This window comes from Chionomys nivalis, chromosome 16 (assembly GCF_950005125.1).
Source record: "Chionomys nivalis chromosome 16, mChiNiv1.1, whole genome shotgun sequence".
Lineage (NCBI taxonomy): Eukaryota > Metazoa > Chordata > Mammalia > Rodentia > Cricetidae > Chionomys > Chionomys nivalis.
Window position 1 is genome coordinate 30,826,813 of NC_080101.1, and position 16,587 is coordinate 30,843,399.

Genomic DNA, 16,587 nt, shown 5'->3' on the forward strand with positions numbered 1-16,587 from the left:
CTCATTCCCTTTTGCCCTACTCTTGCAGAATTTCATCTAGTTTGAGCTTGCACATGCCATTTCCATGATGTCATATACTTTGTGAGTTAGTATATTCATGTTCCATTTGTGTCCTGAACACAGTTATTTCTTGAAATTTCTAGAACTTCTTCCTCTTACAATCTTTCAACTACCTCTTTTACATAAATCTCTGAGCATGAGGGTAGAGTTGTGATGTCTTCACCAAATTTATAACTTAGCAGTCCACAATCACTTATTCTCTGCACGTAAATCAGTTATGGGATCCCTATTAAAAACAATTTACTGAAAGAAGCTTCTTTGATGAACGTTTAATGATTTATAAGTACAACAATATGTCATTTGGAATCACTCCATTATTTTGTTCATTTTGAAAAATGATAGTAGCCCATGACCTATCTAGTCTCAGGTTCTCAGCCTCATTAACCCTGTCAAATATAGGTTCAATTTCTTGAAGTGAATCTTAAAACAATGAAACGTATTTGGTTACTCTCATAATATTTGTGCCTCAATGGCACCCTTGGGCACATTTTTTTCTAAGCAGGTCGTTACTTTAGCTTGAAGAGTTCATAGCTGGGTGAGACTGATGGTTACTTTTCACTTCCAATATCATATAGAGAATCTTCCAGAACTATGAATTTTAGCCAGTATGGGTAAAACGTCAGCTCAATTCTAACTGTTTTTCAAGCACAGCTTTTTATCAGTCTTTGTCTACAACAGAGAGCAAAAGAAAGAAGTCTCTCATAGACAATCATATTCCATTTTTTTCTCATGATGAAATTGATAAGAATCATGAGATTAGATATTAGGTTGGTTTTATCATATTTATGAGTATCTATTTACATATTCCATAAAACTTTAAAAATTTAAACAATTTTTATAGAAATTAGACAAGGTCTATTTTGGTGAGAAATCCCTATAAGCAGAACACTCAGTATACTGGACCAAATCATGTATTGGAACAATCTGAGACATACAACCAGTCCTATTTAGAAATTTAAACTCAAAAGTGAGGTGCAGAATCTAAATACTGGTTTTAAGACTTAAATTTTTATTTTTCATTGGAATATATTTCTTTCACAGTAATTTTAAATTATAGTCATTCAAAATAAAATATTTCTTCACTTTAAATTGGAATCTATGAACTAAACTATTCACTTTTGTGCATTGTAGTTAACTTACAAGTAGATTATCAAATAAAGTATATGGATATACTTACAAACATTATGAATATTTTAAAACTGAGGTGTCAATAGCTCATATATATTGGATGACATTTTGACCTAAATTCAGCTTTTAATATTATGGGTATTTTATATAATGCAATAGCCTTAACGATGATGATATTCACAATGTTTAATTGGAATTTGCATGTCGGATCTGTCAACGCCTATGCTAAAATTTCACCTGCATACTAAAGACCCCTTTAGTCATATTTTCCTTTGCCTGATGAGCTTGTGTTCTTTCAATATCATACATCCTAAGCAAGACATCATAGTGTATGGTTTCCACACATTTAAGATTCTCATGTTTTCAAGCATGAGAAAGGCTTAGCTAAATTGTGTGACAAAATTAATTGAAAGGCATTTAGACAATCAGATTTTTATGAGAGAAAACCAAGGAGAGAAAAGAGAAGTGCATTGATTGCCCTAATAGTCACAAGCAAAGAAAATAACAGATAATTCCTACTTTAAATCTAAATCAATTTGCTGATACTTGTCCTGGATCCCATTTGTTTAATTTTATCTTATATTACAAAGTTTAAATTATGTAAGATAAATCATATACAGAAGGCAAATAACTTGTGTATTTAATAAAAAAATTCATTGTGAATTACTGCTAATATTCACTTGGTACAGTGTAGAATACTAATAGTGGATGATGGCATTGGAATACAGGAAATAACATTGAGATGTCCATTAACATTCCTGAAGTAAAAAAGAACTGATCCAAGGTGATTAATGATAAAGTAGCTAATTAATTATTTCCATATAGTCAATTGAAACAACATGTCCACTAAGAAGAAAGCTTTGGGGACAAAAGCCTAGAAAGGTCAAATTATTCTGCAAGTAAGGACCAAGGGCCTGTTTCTGACAATATTAGATATTTCAAAGCAGTTGAATGTCAGGCTCACATCTTAAAATTCTTGCCTCAGGGTTCTTGCTGAATCTCAGGGTCTTTTTTGAGGCTGAGCTGAAAGAAGCACTTCTGTCTCAGGGCCCTGGGGCTCAGGTGTCCAAAATATAAACAGACATTGTGAGAGATGCTGAATTAGAAGCCAGTCAAATTTATAAACTTTTCAATCTTTTATGTGTTGCTCAAGCACAGCACTGGATCTCTTACAGCATCAGCTATGGTGACAACAGAAGAGAATAAATTCATTTAGAAACTCTGATCCCTTAAAACTTTGTGAATGAATTTTTTAAGGAAATAATTCAAGTTTTTATTCAATAAAGTTACACTGACATACCTATAATTAGAATCAAGAATATATAGAAAGACTAAAATACAGAATGAAAAGTGAAGCTAAGAGTTAGTCCCAGAGGGAAGCAGATGATTTCACAGAACTGTAAAGTCAAAGTTTAAAAATTACTTTCAGATTGCATTTTGACAAAATTAGCCAAGAAAGGATTGGGGGACTTCATCTGAATCAAGTTGACTTCATCAAAACCATTACCCTCAGCAGATTCTTCACTAAGTGAATTACTGTTCTGGTTAAACAAAGCAAATCTAGAATTTCGTTTGTTAATTTTTTTTGGAAGACCAAAATTTTCAGTCCTTACCTAGAAGTGTTGCCACAGAATTTGTAGTACTAAATAATTGGAGTTCTTTCTATGTTTCTGTTTCTCATTGTACTTATCACATCAACATAGCGGATGGAAAGATAATGATACCGAGTATAAGTTAAGGTCTTCAAATTTGTTTAACAATGGCACAAAAGTCTACTAGAAATGAAATGTAATTGTTGCGGTTTTCAGAATGAAGATAGAATTGAGTACATTTCACAACTGCAGGTATTAGTTTTCTTTCATTAGCTATCCACAAAGATCCCTGGATCAATATCTAGAATGATTTGCTGGACAATGAGAAAGACTTAGAAGTGTTAAAGAGCTGGTCTGAATATCTACAGTAAAAGCAGGAGTTTATGGGATGTTCAGTAACAGGATGTCTTAATGAGATCCTAAATCTATGATCTATTTTGTGTGGTTTTTCTCAAATTCTTGAGAGAAATTACCTGAAGACATTCTTTGAAAATGGAATTACACTCTACATTCTGAAGACCAGTATTGAAAAATAGTCAAGTTGACGTTACTGATTACATTTTCCATATTAAACAATAGGAAATTAAATAAATAGTACTTCAATAACCTCTCCCTTCAAATAAAACTCCAAGTACAGGGGTATACATTTCTGGCTCATTCATATTTAAATGTTTTATTTGACTGGTAACATACTGATAAGCCCCAGAAAGTAGTGGAATGTTTGAAATTTAGTTAAGCAATATTTTCATCCATATTCATCATTTTTGATATAATTTCCTTGCTGAAATAAAGAAGCTGCTCTTTATTGGTATTCACCGCAAAATTTTTACCCTTATTCAATTTATATGTATTTTTAAATATGTATATATGTAGAAACAAAGATTTCATGAGAAAAAAAGATAGAGTAAAGCAGAGGTTGATCATCATTGCACTTCAAGGGAGTAAGTGAGTTCCAGGGAAGGCATGTGGAGAAGATTACAAAGAGTGAAAAGCTGGTCATTTTTGTTCTGCTACAACTTGATGTTTGGAAAGCTCCTTATGTTTATAAATCCTTAAGCTTCCCTTACAATGCACATTTACTAGGTATAGTAAAGGGCCATGAAATTTGAATGGGTCCCAGACCACATGTAAGCAATGCTCGACAATGCCTTGAAGCTCATTTGAGACAAGTGTAATGGTTCTCTGAAGTGTCTGCAGCACAGATGGAGCCTTGGCAAGTGTCATTCTCAGCCATTGAAGAGTAACATCCCAAATCTTGTAGAAAAGCCATTTCATTTGTATTCTTCCTCAGAAAGATCTTTCCTGATATGTGTTGGACTACTTTGTAAGTTTAGATATCATTTTAAACATCCCTTAGTTTAAGACGTTGTTAAGAATGATATGCTTGCTGGACAGTGGTGGCACATGATTTTAATTACAGCAGTTGGGAGGCAGAGGCAGGCAGATCTCTGTGAGTTCTAGGCCAGCCTGGTCTACAAGAGCTAGTTCCAGGATAGGCTCCAAAAGCTACAGAGAAACTTTGTTTCGAAAAAAAAAATGATATGCTGATTTTCTGAACTGCTTTCACTTTGATAGCCAGAATTATTTTCTTTAGCTCAATAATGAAATGTTGGTGAAAAACACATTCTCTACTCTCCCTAAAACAAATCTCATCTTTGTTGTTTTATGTTCGTCTTCCATAAAGACATACAAAAGAACTTCTATTACATCAGAGGTTGAGAACAAGTTGAGATATTTTACATCAGATTAAGAGAAAAAATAATTCTAATCATTGAAAATGTACCTTCTTTTACTACAGACAGAACAGAGGAACACATTATTGAAAAACCATGCCCTCAAAATGTAAGCATAAGTTACATTTATACAAACTGGGTACATTATATTTATAAATATATACATCTACATAAAAACATAAACATATGTAATAGTAATTAAAGAAAAATGGGCCATAAATTTGAAAATGAACAAGTAAGGTTTTATGGGAGGTTTTAAAGAGGAAAAGGAAAGGGAGAAATGCAATTAAATGCAATTATTTTGACACACAAGAAGACAGAACGATTGAGAAGTAGCTCAGAGACACACATCTTGACTCAAAAGAGAAAACAAGAACTGGGGTGTCTCACTGGGTGTAGCTCTAGATACTATGAGACATCAAAGCCCATCTCCACAGTCACACACTTCTGCCAAGAAGGCCACACCTACCCCAACAAAGCCACATCTCCTAATAGTGTCACTACCAAAGGACTTATGGTGGCCAATACATTTAAACTACCACAAAAGTTAATCTTTCAATCCACCACATTAAATAGCTAAACAAAATAGAGTCTCTTATCTGACATAAACTTTGTGAGAGTACAAAGATATAGAATACTTAAATCAGACTTATTCATATGGAAACAGACTGAAGAGTTCATGAGTTCCTTAGCCTGTTGTTTCCTGATTTTCCTTATATTTTATCATATTTATCTTTATTTGACTCAGTCTGTAGTTCCTTTGACATACAAAGTTATTTACTTTCTTATTGAAATGTTTGCTCTTTTAACAATGCAACCAGGTACAGCTTATATATAAATTCTGTCCTCAATGAAATGAAGTAGATGGTTTATCCATACAGTTAACTAACAATTTCTATTTATTTGGGTTTGAGACTGTCATCTTAAAATTTAATGTCTGTGATAGTTAATAATTGTTGAAAATGTGATAGGAAGAGGGAACATCAACTGATGAATTCTCTTGATTAGATCGACCTGTGGGCAAGTATGTGGATCATTGATGGAGGAAGGTCATTGGTTAAAAAATAAAGAAACTGCTTGGCCCTCATAGGTTAGAACATAGGTGGGTGGAGTAAACAGAACAGAATGCTGGGAGGAAGAGGAAGTGAACTCAGACTTGATAGCTCTCCTCTCTGGGGCAGATGCGATGAAGTTCCAACCCAGGATGGACGTAGACTAGAATATTCCCGATAAGCGCACCTTGGGGTGCTACACACATTATTAGAAATGGGCTAGTCCAGGTGCGAGAGTTAGCTGAGAAGAGGCTAGATATAATGGGCCAAGCAGTGTTTAAAAGTATGCAGTTTGTGTGTTGTTATTTCGGGGCATAAGCTAGCCAGGCGACCAGGAGCTGGGGTGGTAGGAACACAGCCCGCAGCTCCCACTACAGATCATTTTCCTGATTCCTAATTGATATAAGAGGGCCAGGCCAACAGTGTGCATTACTAACTCAGGGTACATAGGCATGGCTGTATATATAGGATAACTGAATATAGCCTGGAAGAAAATCAATAAACAGCATTCCTCCATGGTCACTGCTTTCGTGCTTGCCTACAAGTTCCTACTTTGATCTCCTTTCCTAGCTTCCCTTGATGGTGAAGTACAAATTGTAATTTTAAATAACCCCTTAATCCTCAAGTTGGTTTGATCAGTATTTAACCAAAATAATAGAAGGCAAACTAAAATATGACCCAAATGTACAATTTTAAATACCTTCATATCTAATGTTAATCTCTTATTCAATAAACAGTACTGAACCATGCATTTTTTAGTCTCCTTCTTTCTCTCTCTTTTTCTTTTTTTTTTCTTGTAGACAAGAAGTCATCACAAAGAAATCTGAAGAACAACATAAACTTTCATGTTTGTGGACCTTGTGATGAGACCATGCATCAGGAAAGTGTGTTGTGAAGTGAATCTGTTATCCCTTCAAAAATATTCAAATTTGAAATGTGAGAAAATTTGAAACAATGGGGTTGGGAATTAGGCCTGAGGTATGTTTTTAGGAGAGTTGAATGGTGAATGAATTTTACCAATCCAAAGCATTATCCAACTTTGAAAGGTTTCTCTAATTATTGGCAGGTATAGACTTATTAATATCCAATAATATGGGCCTGAGGTTTCCATGTTTTTAGGAGAGTAGTGGCAAATGAATGTTACCAACCCAATGCATTATCCAACTTTGAAAGGTTTCTCTATTTATTTGGCAGGTATAGACTTATTAATATTCAATAATATGGTTTTATGTACTCTGTTGAATGGAAATGGTCAATTAAAGAATACTTATTTTGAAAAGGAGAGCTCATTAAATGCTTCTGTGGAATGTTTGAACTTCAGAAACTTCAGCAAATAGCAGCTGAATGTTTCCAGGTGTATAGCTCTTCTCATTTCTGCATTATTATCAGAAATTTCAATAATAAAAAAATAATTATCAAAGAATCTATGGTTTAGTTCTTTCTACAACATGGTGCTTTATAACTGTTAATAAAATATAAAATAACAAAATACAGAACATTACTTTCCTACAAATTTAAGTGATATTATTATAAATATTTTAATGTTTTTAAAAGTCCTTCAGTTTATGCTACAAAATAGAGCATGATATAGAATTTGATATGGTAATATCTATGATGCCTTTACATCATTCAGCAGATTTGGATTTTTTTTTCTCTCTGAACACATGGGCCATTTGTACACTTTTTAGAGCCCATCAAAACCCTAAATTAATAAAAGTATAACAGCATACATTGCATTTTTATACTATTGTGTTGAAACAGAAAATACACAATAAATTGCCAACAATTTAGGATAAAATACCAAAGATCATGTTAAGTTCTATCTAACTTTATTATTACCAAATTTCTTCAAGAATCATATGAAAATACAAACATTTTGTTTCAGGTCAAATAATGTTACATGGAATTTGACTTGAAATAATGTTTTAGACCTATGAAATTAATTTTTTTCTCACATTTAAGTTTTATGAATGTGAAAGGGAAGTTTATAATTTGATGACTGTGTACATTCAACATGGTCTTTTTCTCAAGATATACTGTTTCAAGTGTAAACTCTTCTGGCATTCATGAAATAAAATTTCAAAGCAGGTAAATTTGAGTCATGAAGATGTTAGCGATTATTCTGAAAACCGATGGCATATATTAGAAGATAAACACAATGTCTGCTTCCTATATCCTAGGATACACCATAGCTCTTAGAAATGTTTCCTTTAAGTATTGTTGGTACATTAGCGTATGCTGAAATCTTAGAAATCTTCTCTTAGCTCTACACCACAAGATATCATAAATCACCATCTTCAGTTTCCATTCCTGGGTTGGCAGTCTGCAGAACTGATTCCTTTGCAACCCTTCTTCTCACTGTAGCTTGCCTCTTTGTTTTATGAGCTCAGATACCAGGTGTACATGTGTGAGCACTGTTGAACCAAGACTGGAACATTATGTCAGGAAAGTGGAATTCCCATCTTCAAGAGAATTTGTGTAGCAAATTATTAATACAACACTTAAGATTATAAAAGGAAAAATCAGACCCCCCCCAAATAACTCCTCTGCTTTTTAATAATGAAGATAAAAGTACTTGAGTATTCCAATTAAACAACCAGCTACATCCGCAATTGATGTGGGATGGTCATCTGAATATCTGTTGCTTCTATTGATTGATGAATAAAGCTGTTTCAAAGAATGGCTTAGCAAAGTAAAGCCAGGAAGAAAATTGACTATATATATATATATATATATATATATATATATATATATAGAGAGAGAGAGAGAGAGAGAGACAGAGACAGAGACAGAGACAGAGACAGAGAGAGAGAGAGAGAGAGAGAGAGAGAGAGAGAGAAGATAGAGTCAAAAAGATGCATGGAGCTGCTGAAGGAGAAAGATACCTCGAACTATTCCTGGCAAGCCACAGCCTTGTGGCGATACCAAAATTATTTGAAATGAGTTAATTTAAGATGTAAGAGCTAGCTAGGAATATGCCCAAATTGTTGGGCAAACCATATTGCAATTGATATAGTTACTGTGTGATTATTTGGATCTCGGCTGCTGAGAAATGTTAGAATATGCCTGAGCCATTGGCCAAACAGTTTTATAATTAATATAGGTTTTTGTGATTATTCAGGTCTGGGTAGCCTAGAAAGGAAAGGACAGTATCCATTTACAAGCAATAAACCATTTTTGATTCTCTCTTCCAGAATGTCTCTTATTAGATATTTTTGTTTAAATTGTATCAAATCTACCTCCAACTTATAAGAATCTCTACAACACATGGGCATGGGAGACCACTTCCTACGTATAACCCCAGCAGCACAGACATTAAGGGCATCATTGAATAAATGGGACCTCCTGAAACTGAGAAGCTTCTGTAAAGCAAAGGACACTGTCACTAAGACAGAAAGGCAACCCACTGACTGGGAGAAGATCTTCACCAACCCCGCAACTGGCAAAGGTCTGATCTCCAAAATATATAAAGAACTCAAGAAACTAGATTGTAAAAATCTAATCAACCCAATTATAAAATGGGGCACTGAGCTGAACAGAGAATTCTCAACAGAAGAAGTTCAAATGGCCAAAAGACACTTATGGTCATGCTCAACTTCCTTAGCGATAAGGGAAATGCAAATTAAGACAACTTTAAGATATCATCTTATACCTGTTAGAATGGCTAAAATCAAAAACACCAATGATAGCCTTTGCAGGAGAGGTTGTGGAGAAAGGGGTACACTCATCCATTGCTGGTGGGAATGCAAACTTGTGCAACCACTTTGGAAAACAGTGTGGCGGTTTCTCAGGAAATTCGGGATCAACCTACCCCTGGACCCAGCAATACCACTCTTGGGACTATACCCAAGATGCCCTATCATACAACAAAAGTATATGCTCAACTATGTTCATAGCAGCATTGTTTGTAATAGCCAGTAACTGGAAACAACCTAGATGCCCTTCAATGGAAGAATGGATTAAGAAAGTATGGAATATATACATATTAGAGTACTACTCAGCAGTAAAAAACAATGACTTCTTGAATTTTGCATGTAAATGGGTGGAAATAGAAAACACTATCCTGAGTGAGGTAAGCCAGACCCAAAAAGAGGAACATGGGATGTACTCACTCATAATTGGTTTCTAGCCATAAATAAAGGACATTGAGCCTATAATTCGTGATCCTAGAGAAGTTAAATAAGAAGGTGAACCCAAAGAAAAACATATAGTTATCCTCCTGGATATTAACCTTCATCAGGTGATGAAAGGAGACAGAGACGGAGACCCACACTGGAGCACCGGACTGAAATCCTAAGGTCCAAATGAGGAGCAGAAGGAGAGAGAGCACGAGCAAGGAACTCAGGACCGCGAGGGGTGCACCCACATACTGAGACAATGGGGATGATCTTTAGGTAACTCACCAAGGCCCGATGGACTGGGTCTAAAAAAGCATGGGATAAAACCAGACTCGCTGAACATAGCGGACAATGAGGATTGCTGAGAAGTCAAGAACAATGGCACTGGGTTTTGATTCTACTGCACATACTAGCTTTGTGGGAGCCTAGGCAATTTGGATGCTCACCTTACTAGACCTGGAAGAAAGTGGGAGGTCCTTGGACTTCCCAAAGGGCAAGGAACCCTGACTGCTCTTCGGGCTGATGAGGAAGAGGGACTTGATTGGGGGAGAGGGAGGGAAATGGGAAGCGGTGGTGGGGAGGAGGCAGAAATCTTTAATAAATAAATTTAAAAAAATCCAAGATGGTAGAAATGCAGGTCATGGGATATTTGAACAGAAAAGCTGTTAACAGGGAGTGGTACCAGCCCCACAAAAAAGAAGTGTGTTGTAGTCAACAAAGCCAAACATCAGATCTGGAGATGCAAAGTTTTGAGTTTGCCTAGCTGACTTTCAGTCCTGCTTTGGTCTAGTATTTCCTCACTGTGCTTTCTTCTGTAAATTTTGGAATAGTAATGTATACCCAGTGGCATTATATGTTGGAAGTGTGTTATCTGTGTTTTTATTTTTATTTTATAAGGATTAAAGATATATTGTTTGAATCTCAGAAGAGACTTTGAACTTTAGAATTTAAAACATTGTTGAGACTTTGATAGAATTTGGGGACATTTGAAGTTTAACTAAATGTGTTTTGCATTATGATATTGCTACAAGCTTTTGGAGGCCAAAAAGTGGAATATCATAGTTTGATTGCAATTGTCCCCCATAAACTCATAGGAAATGGCACTATTAGGAAGTGTAGTTTTGTTGGTGTAAGCATAACCATGTTGGAGGAAGTATGTCACTATGGGATTGGGCTTTAAGGTCTCATATATGCCCAATGCCTCAGTCAATTTTCGTTTGCCTTATGATCAAGATGTAGTCAGCACCATGTTTGCCTGTACACCGTCATGCCCCTAACCATGATGATAATGAACTGAACCTTTTAAATTGTAACCCACCACTTCAATTAAATGTTTTCCTTTATAAGAGCTGTCGTGGCCATGGTATCTCCTCACAGCAAACTCTAAGTGAAACAGGAAGAAACACTAATCTGGTCATAATCCCTTCCCAATTTGCAGTATATACTAACCAACTAAATTATAATGGAGACTGAAAGCCAGCAAGTGGAAGGTAGAACTCAAATCATAGCAGAAGTGTTAGTTTCCTTTTCTACCTTTCATTGATATAAACACAAAACATGATAACATTTAAAAGGCAAGTCCTGCTTTTCACTGACAAATAATTTCATGAATTGTAATTATGGATAAAAAGAAGTGAGTTTTAATCCTGTAACACAAGACTATAACCTGAAAGGTAGAAGATTTACTAATCCATTCACCTTTATTCATCTCAAAATATAAAACTCTATTGAGGAAATGGCAGAGTTTTCTTGAGAATGGGGTAAAACATTTAATATTAGTTTGAAAATTTTGAGGTGATAGCAATTGCTCAATACAAGTGTGCATGAGAGGCATATCTGTGATAATTATTTGGAAGCAAAACAGAATCAGAGAGCAGGATATATCTTACTTACAGTCCATGGGCTCAGAAGCAGAATTATGACACTATGCATAATCCAAACTACCAGCTTTGGTTTCTAATATTTGAGTGATGGTCAATCTCTGATTTTGCACATGCAATGAAGTGTGAAACCAGTAGAATTTAATCATTCTTCCCAAGTTCATGCTGATAAGGAATAGTTGGTGAAAATTGTGCCCATGAGTGGTTTACATTTTCTAAGATATATTTATTTTTTATCAAAGACTATAGAAAATGGGATGTCAGTTAAAGTAATTTCTGTGAAAGAGAATTAAAGTTTCTTAACTTAGTATTCATATTTAACATATAATCACATTTATGCAATCTTGAAAGTTAAATGACAGTGAGATGTGTGATCATCTTGATTGTTATTCATTATACATTCATGGCACGTATTTTCACTTTTGAAAAGTTCACAGAGAAATATTCAGCTAAAAGTTACAAATAGCTCTATATAGGATCATTACAATTTTACCACACAGTGCTATAACCCCTCACCTTTCATGAAGCATGAATACTCGTGTTTCTGAAACTTTTATCTCTGAAGTAAAAAAAAGATGGTTTTACTAATAACATGAATAAGAGCTATTTCCCCCTCCATTTCCGAGATATCTGTTATCTTATCTCTGGCACAGCAGCTGCACCTGGATATACTGTTGTTTCACCAGTAATGTCAGCTCCGCAGTTCCTGACCTGTTTAACCGGTAGCAGTTTGATGGGACATTTAGGTCCCACAGAATCCATCTCCTGCCCCTGCCAACAAAAACAGTTTTAACTAAATATAATTCTATTTCTCAATAAGACACAGGAATCAGAGGCTGGGGTGAAAACTTACTAACTCAGGGAGGTTGAGGAGTAACTATCTGACGTTCCCTTTTTTGTGTCTCAAAAAAAGAGCTTCCTTCCACTCTGCCAAAACAAAAACCCGCTACACTCAAAGTTCCTCTTAATACTTCCTGCACGTCCCTCTATTCATCTTCTAGATGCCCTCTGACTCTCTGCTATTACCTTCTGTCAATAAGTGGCTAGCGCCACCTCCTGAGCCAAGGTTGATTTCAAGTAATTAATTCAAACAAACACAATCTCCAGGTTCACCGTGTTATTATGTACTCGGCAACAGATGCCTGCCCTTTCCATGCTAGAGGCTGTTCCTGTTTCCTCATATGTCTGTAACTGTAAATATTATCCATTGAAGTATAACCAACAGCATATTCAAATAGCCCATGCTTTCCTTAACATGGTGTGAATATTTAACACCTAATGAAGTAAAATTTGTACCATGCTTTTTTCATTCCCCACAAGTGTTTTAGGTTTTTAGAAAAGCTTTTCTTTTCCCCCAATGTTCAGTTTCCTTTAATGACCCCCATCTCCCTTGAAGGGTAGGTGCAGGCAGCTAGCCAATAGCAGGATGCTTTGCCCACATGCTGGTAGGCCCCCTCCCAGGAAAAGCACACTTGAACCAGTGTCTGGGTCTCCTCCCTACGAGGATATGGTTTCTGCCGTGTATAAGACTCATAGTTCACCTGCCAATCTGGACACAGCAGAAAGGTTAAGTTCTAGGCCGTGGAAGACCCAGATGCAGGAAATGGAGCTGCTATTGTTGTTTCCAAAGACGATGACACTTGCAAAGTCATTCTTCCTCAATTTATCCAGTCTGGAACATTCCAATGATAAGGTTGCAAATCAAAAAGTTCTGGGTGAACTCTTCAGGGAAACAGGTATTCACCATACCACTGGTACCAGTCATCGTTACCAAATGCGCCCAAAAATATGGCAACGCCACAGAGAGGGTGTTCATTGGAGTACTTAAACTTAAAATCATCCAACACAAAGGTACTCTTGGCCAGGTGAGAGGAGCAGGTCTTGGTCTTGGTCTCAGCAGACAGTTCCTGCTCATTCTCATCCACCTTTTCCACAGGAGCTGGAACAGCGGCCTTTCTTCCTAGTTGTGCTTAGCTTGGGGCTTCTATTTCTCTTCTTTTTAACCCGTGTCTTTCCTTAGAATGTCTTTTATGGTTGGCTCTCTGAAAGTTTCATAGCCTCAATTTCAGCCATTTTCTCAAACAGCTTCCCCTCCTGCAATTTTTTTTCTAAACTGGACCTGGCAAATGGAGAGATGCCATCAGTTGGTATTGGGAAAAGCCTGGCAAAAAGAATGCTCTAAGATCTGCTTGTAAAGTTACAGAAGAGTACAGACAACCGCCAAACATATCCTTTTCTTCAAATGAGTGTCTAGCAGCTCCAGGATTTCCCTTATCTCCTTTTTGTTTGTTTGTTTTTTGTTTTGTTTTTTATTTTTAGTGGCCGGTTTGTTTGTTGCATGATGCCCAAGGTACTGAATACCCAGGTGCTGGGTGCAGGAACGATGTCACTTGTCAGGAATGCTCACCCACCAGAGCTACTACCACTAAAGTATTTACCAGCAGGTCCTTGTTGCTTACAAACTAGGCGACGGCACTGTTCTCAAACACACAGAATCCATCATCATCCTTGTCAGAGGGAAATTTTCTGAGAAATTCAGGGGTGCAGTTGGTTTTCCCAAAGTGGAAGTGGGTTGATGCAGCGAGCTCACAGACCTGAGCCCCACTGTACCGAGCACCAATGAAGACCTTGAAGACTCTCCAGTTTTGAGGATGTGTCCAGGGTCCCATAATTTACGGGGTGGGAATTTTGTTGCTGATTAGAAAAGGTTTCAAAAATCGTTCTTTTAAATTTTTGAGATGATGATAAAATTGCATATTTTAATGATTGTTTTATCTAGCAAAAGTATTGTTGTTGAGTATTCAAATTCCCAAATTCAGTTGTTCTTGCCATTCATCCAATAGGAGCATCTGATAATCCCTTAGAGAAAAAGAAAAGCCATTAAACATCTCCTGTTAGCTGTCTCCAGTTCTATAAGGAATTTTGTGTATTTATGAAAGTGATTCATTTATTATGATTTCTAAGTTATATTTAAGATCAGTGTGAGTAATAGATTTGGTGTTAAATGTTTCTTGGCTTTACAGCTACTGTGATGGGTTCCATTATCATATCTTGCAGTTTATTGCTAGATTGTCTTCCTATGAAGACATCCATATCAACTTCTAACAAAAATCGGCATCTTTATATCCAGTTGATTCATCTTACCATATTCTGATCACAAAACCATTTTGTAAAAGCAAGAGTACATCTTCAGCAGACTCATGACTTTGATTGCAAACATTTTTCCACAGATACATATTTACTCTTATATGAAACAGGGGTTTTCTGCTAATATGATTTATTTAAAAAACTTTACTATCTGAGTATTTGTGTCATTTAGAAATATTAATATTATGTGATAAATGTGGGAATTGATTGCATTTATATGTATCGGCATATAAGCAATTATACCTGTCAAAAATTACAAAAATAAAAATATAGACATGTAGAATCTAAAGAATTATATGCACAGCTAATGAGTCTATGATCTTTCTTTTCTAGTAATTTCTTTAGCAAAAGTTGTATCCTTTCTAGTCTTACTCAGATGGGAGTTTCGAGAGGTTATACCACCACATTTAAACCTGATGTGGAGGCCCACAAAATTAATCCCACTTCTCAGGAGGCAGGGGCAGGCAGGTTTCTATGAGTTAAAGGCCAGCCTGGTCTACGAAGTGAATTCCAGGACAACCAGAGCTGTTACACAGAGAAACTGTGAATCAAAGAACAAGCAAGCAAATAAACAAAAGATATAAAACACCATATTTTCCTTCAACCAACAGTCAATTATCAAGGAACTGGTCTTTGAATTCAAAGTCTATTAGCTTCAAAGATTTTTAAATTACCTGATATGTTATCATATGCATAGCTATGTAGATTCCCAATTTGTACTCACCATCAAATTTGTACATCATCTCCAAATAATACACTTCTCATGAAGCAGAATTAACTTATATTTCTTGTTCAATTAGGTAATATTATATCCTTCTGGAGTCTTTGATGTAGTTGAAAAATAGATATTTATAGTTGTAGTTTTCCATTGTTATGATGAAAGATAAAATAGATACAAATATTGTAACTGTAATTTTTGCTTTATAACTGTTTTGTTGTATGTAATTTTAGTATGTTAAAGTGAAAGCCTTTCTTTTTTGTTTAAACAGAAAAAAAAGAAAATGATGTAGGTGGGTCTTTTATCTATCTGTTGCTTTCATTGGTTGATTAATAAAGAAAACTGCTTGGCCTGATAGGTCATAATATAGGTAGGCGGGGAAGACAGAACGGAATGCTGGGAGGAAGAAGGCAGTGAGGCAGACGCTATAGCTCTCCTCTCCAAGATGTATACAGGTTAAGATCCTCCTGGTAAGCCACCACCTCGTGGTGCTACACAGATTATTAGAAATTGGTTAATCACGATGTGAGAATTAGCCAGTAAGAGGCTAGAGCTAATGGGACAAGCAGTGTTTAAAATAATACAATTTCTGTGTGATTATTTCAGGTGTAAAGCTAGCCGGGTGGCAGAACGCAGCCCGCTGCTCCTTCTAAACTTCCTGCCTGTCTACCTGCAAGCCAGAAAAGTGCACCAGGTCTCATTGAAGATGGTTGTGAGTCACTCTATGGTTGTTGGTAATTGAACTCAGGACCTCTGGAAGAGCAGCCAGTATTCTTAACTACTAGGCCATTCCTCCGACACATAACCAGCATTCTTATTCTTCTTACTTTGGCAATAGAATTCTGAAGCAGTTATTCAATTGAGTGAGGGACCCATTAAAGAGAAAATTGGCCCTAAAGAAATTACCAGGAATCCACAAGGATAACCCTATCTAAGATCTAAGCAATAGTGGAGAGGGTCCCAGATCTGGCCTTGCCCTGTAGTCAGATTGATCACTATCTTAACTGTCATCATAGAAACTTCATCTAGCAACTGATGGAAGCAGAAGCAGAGAACCACAACAGAGCACTGGGCTGAGCTCCCTAAGTCTAGACAAAGAGTGAGAGGAGTAAGAATATTAGCACAAAGGTCATGACCATGATGTGGAGTCCCACTGAAA

The 16,587-nt window shown here is 36.1% G+C and overlaps 1 pseudogene; it reads right to left on the bottom strand.

Moving 5' to 3' along the window:
- Positions 1-12,924: 12,924 nt before the first annotated feature.
- On the bottom strand, positions 12,925-14,232 carry LOC130888276 (elongation factor 1-gamma-like; annotated as a pseudogene).
- Positions 14,233-16,587: the final 2,355 nt, after the last annotated feature.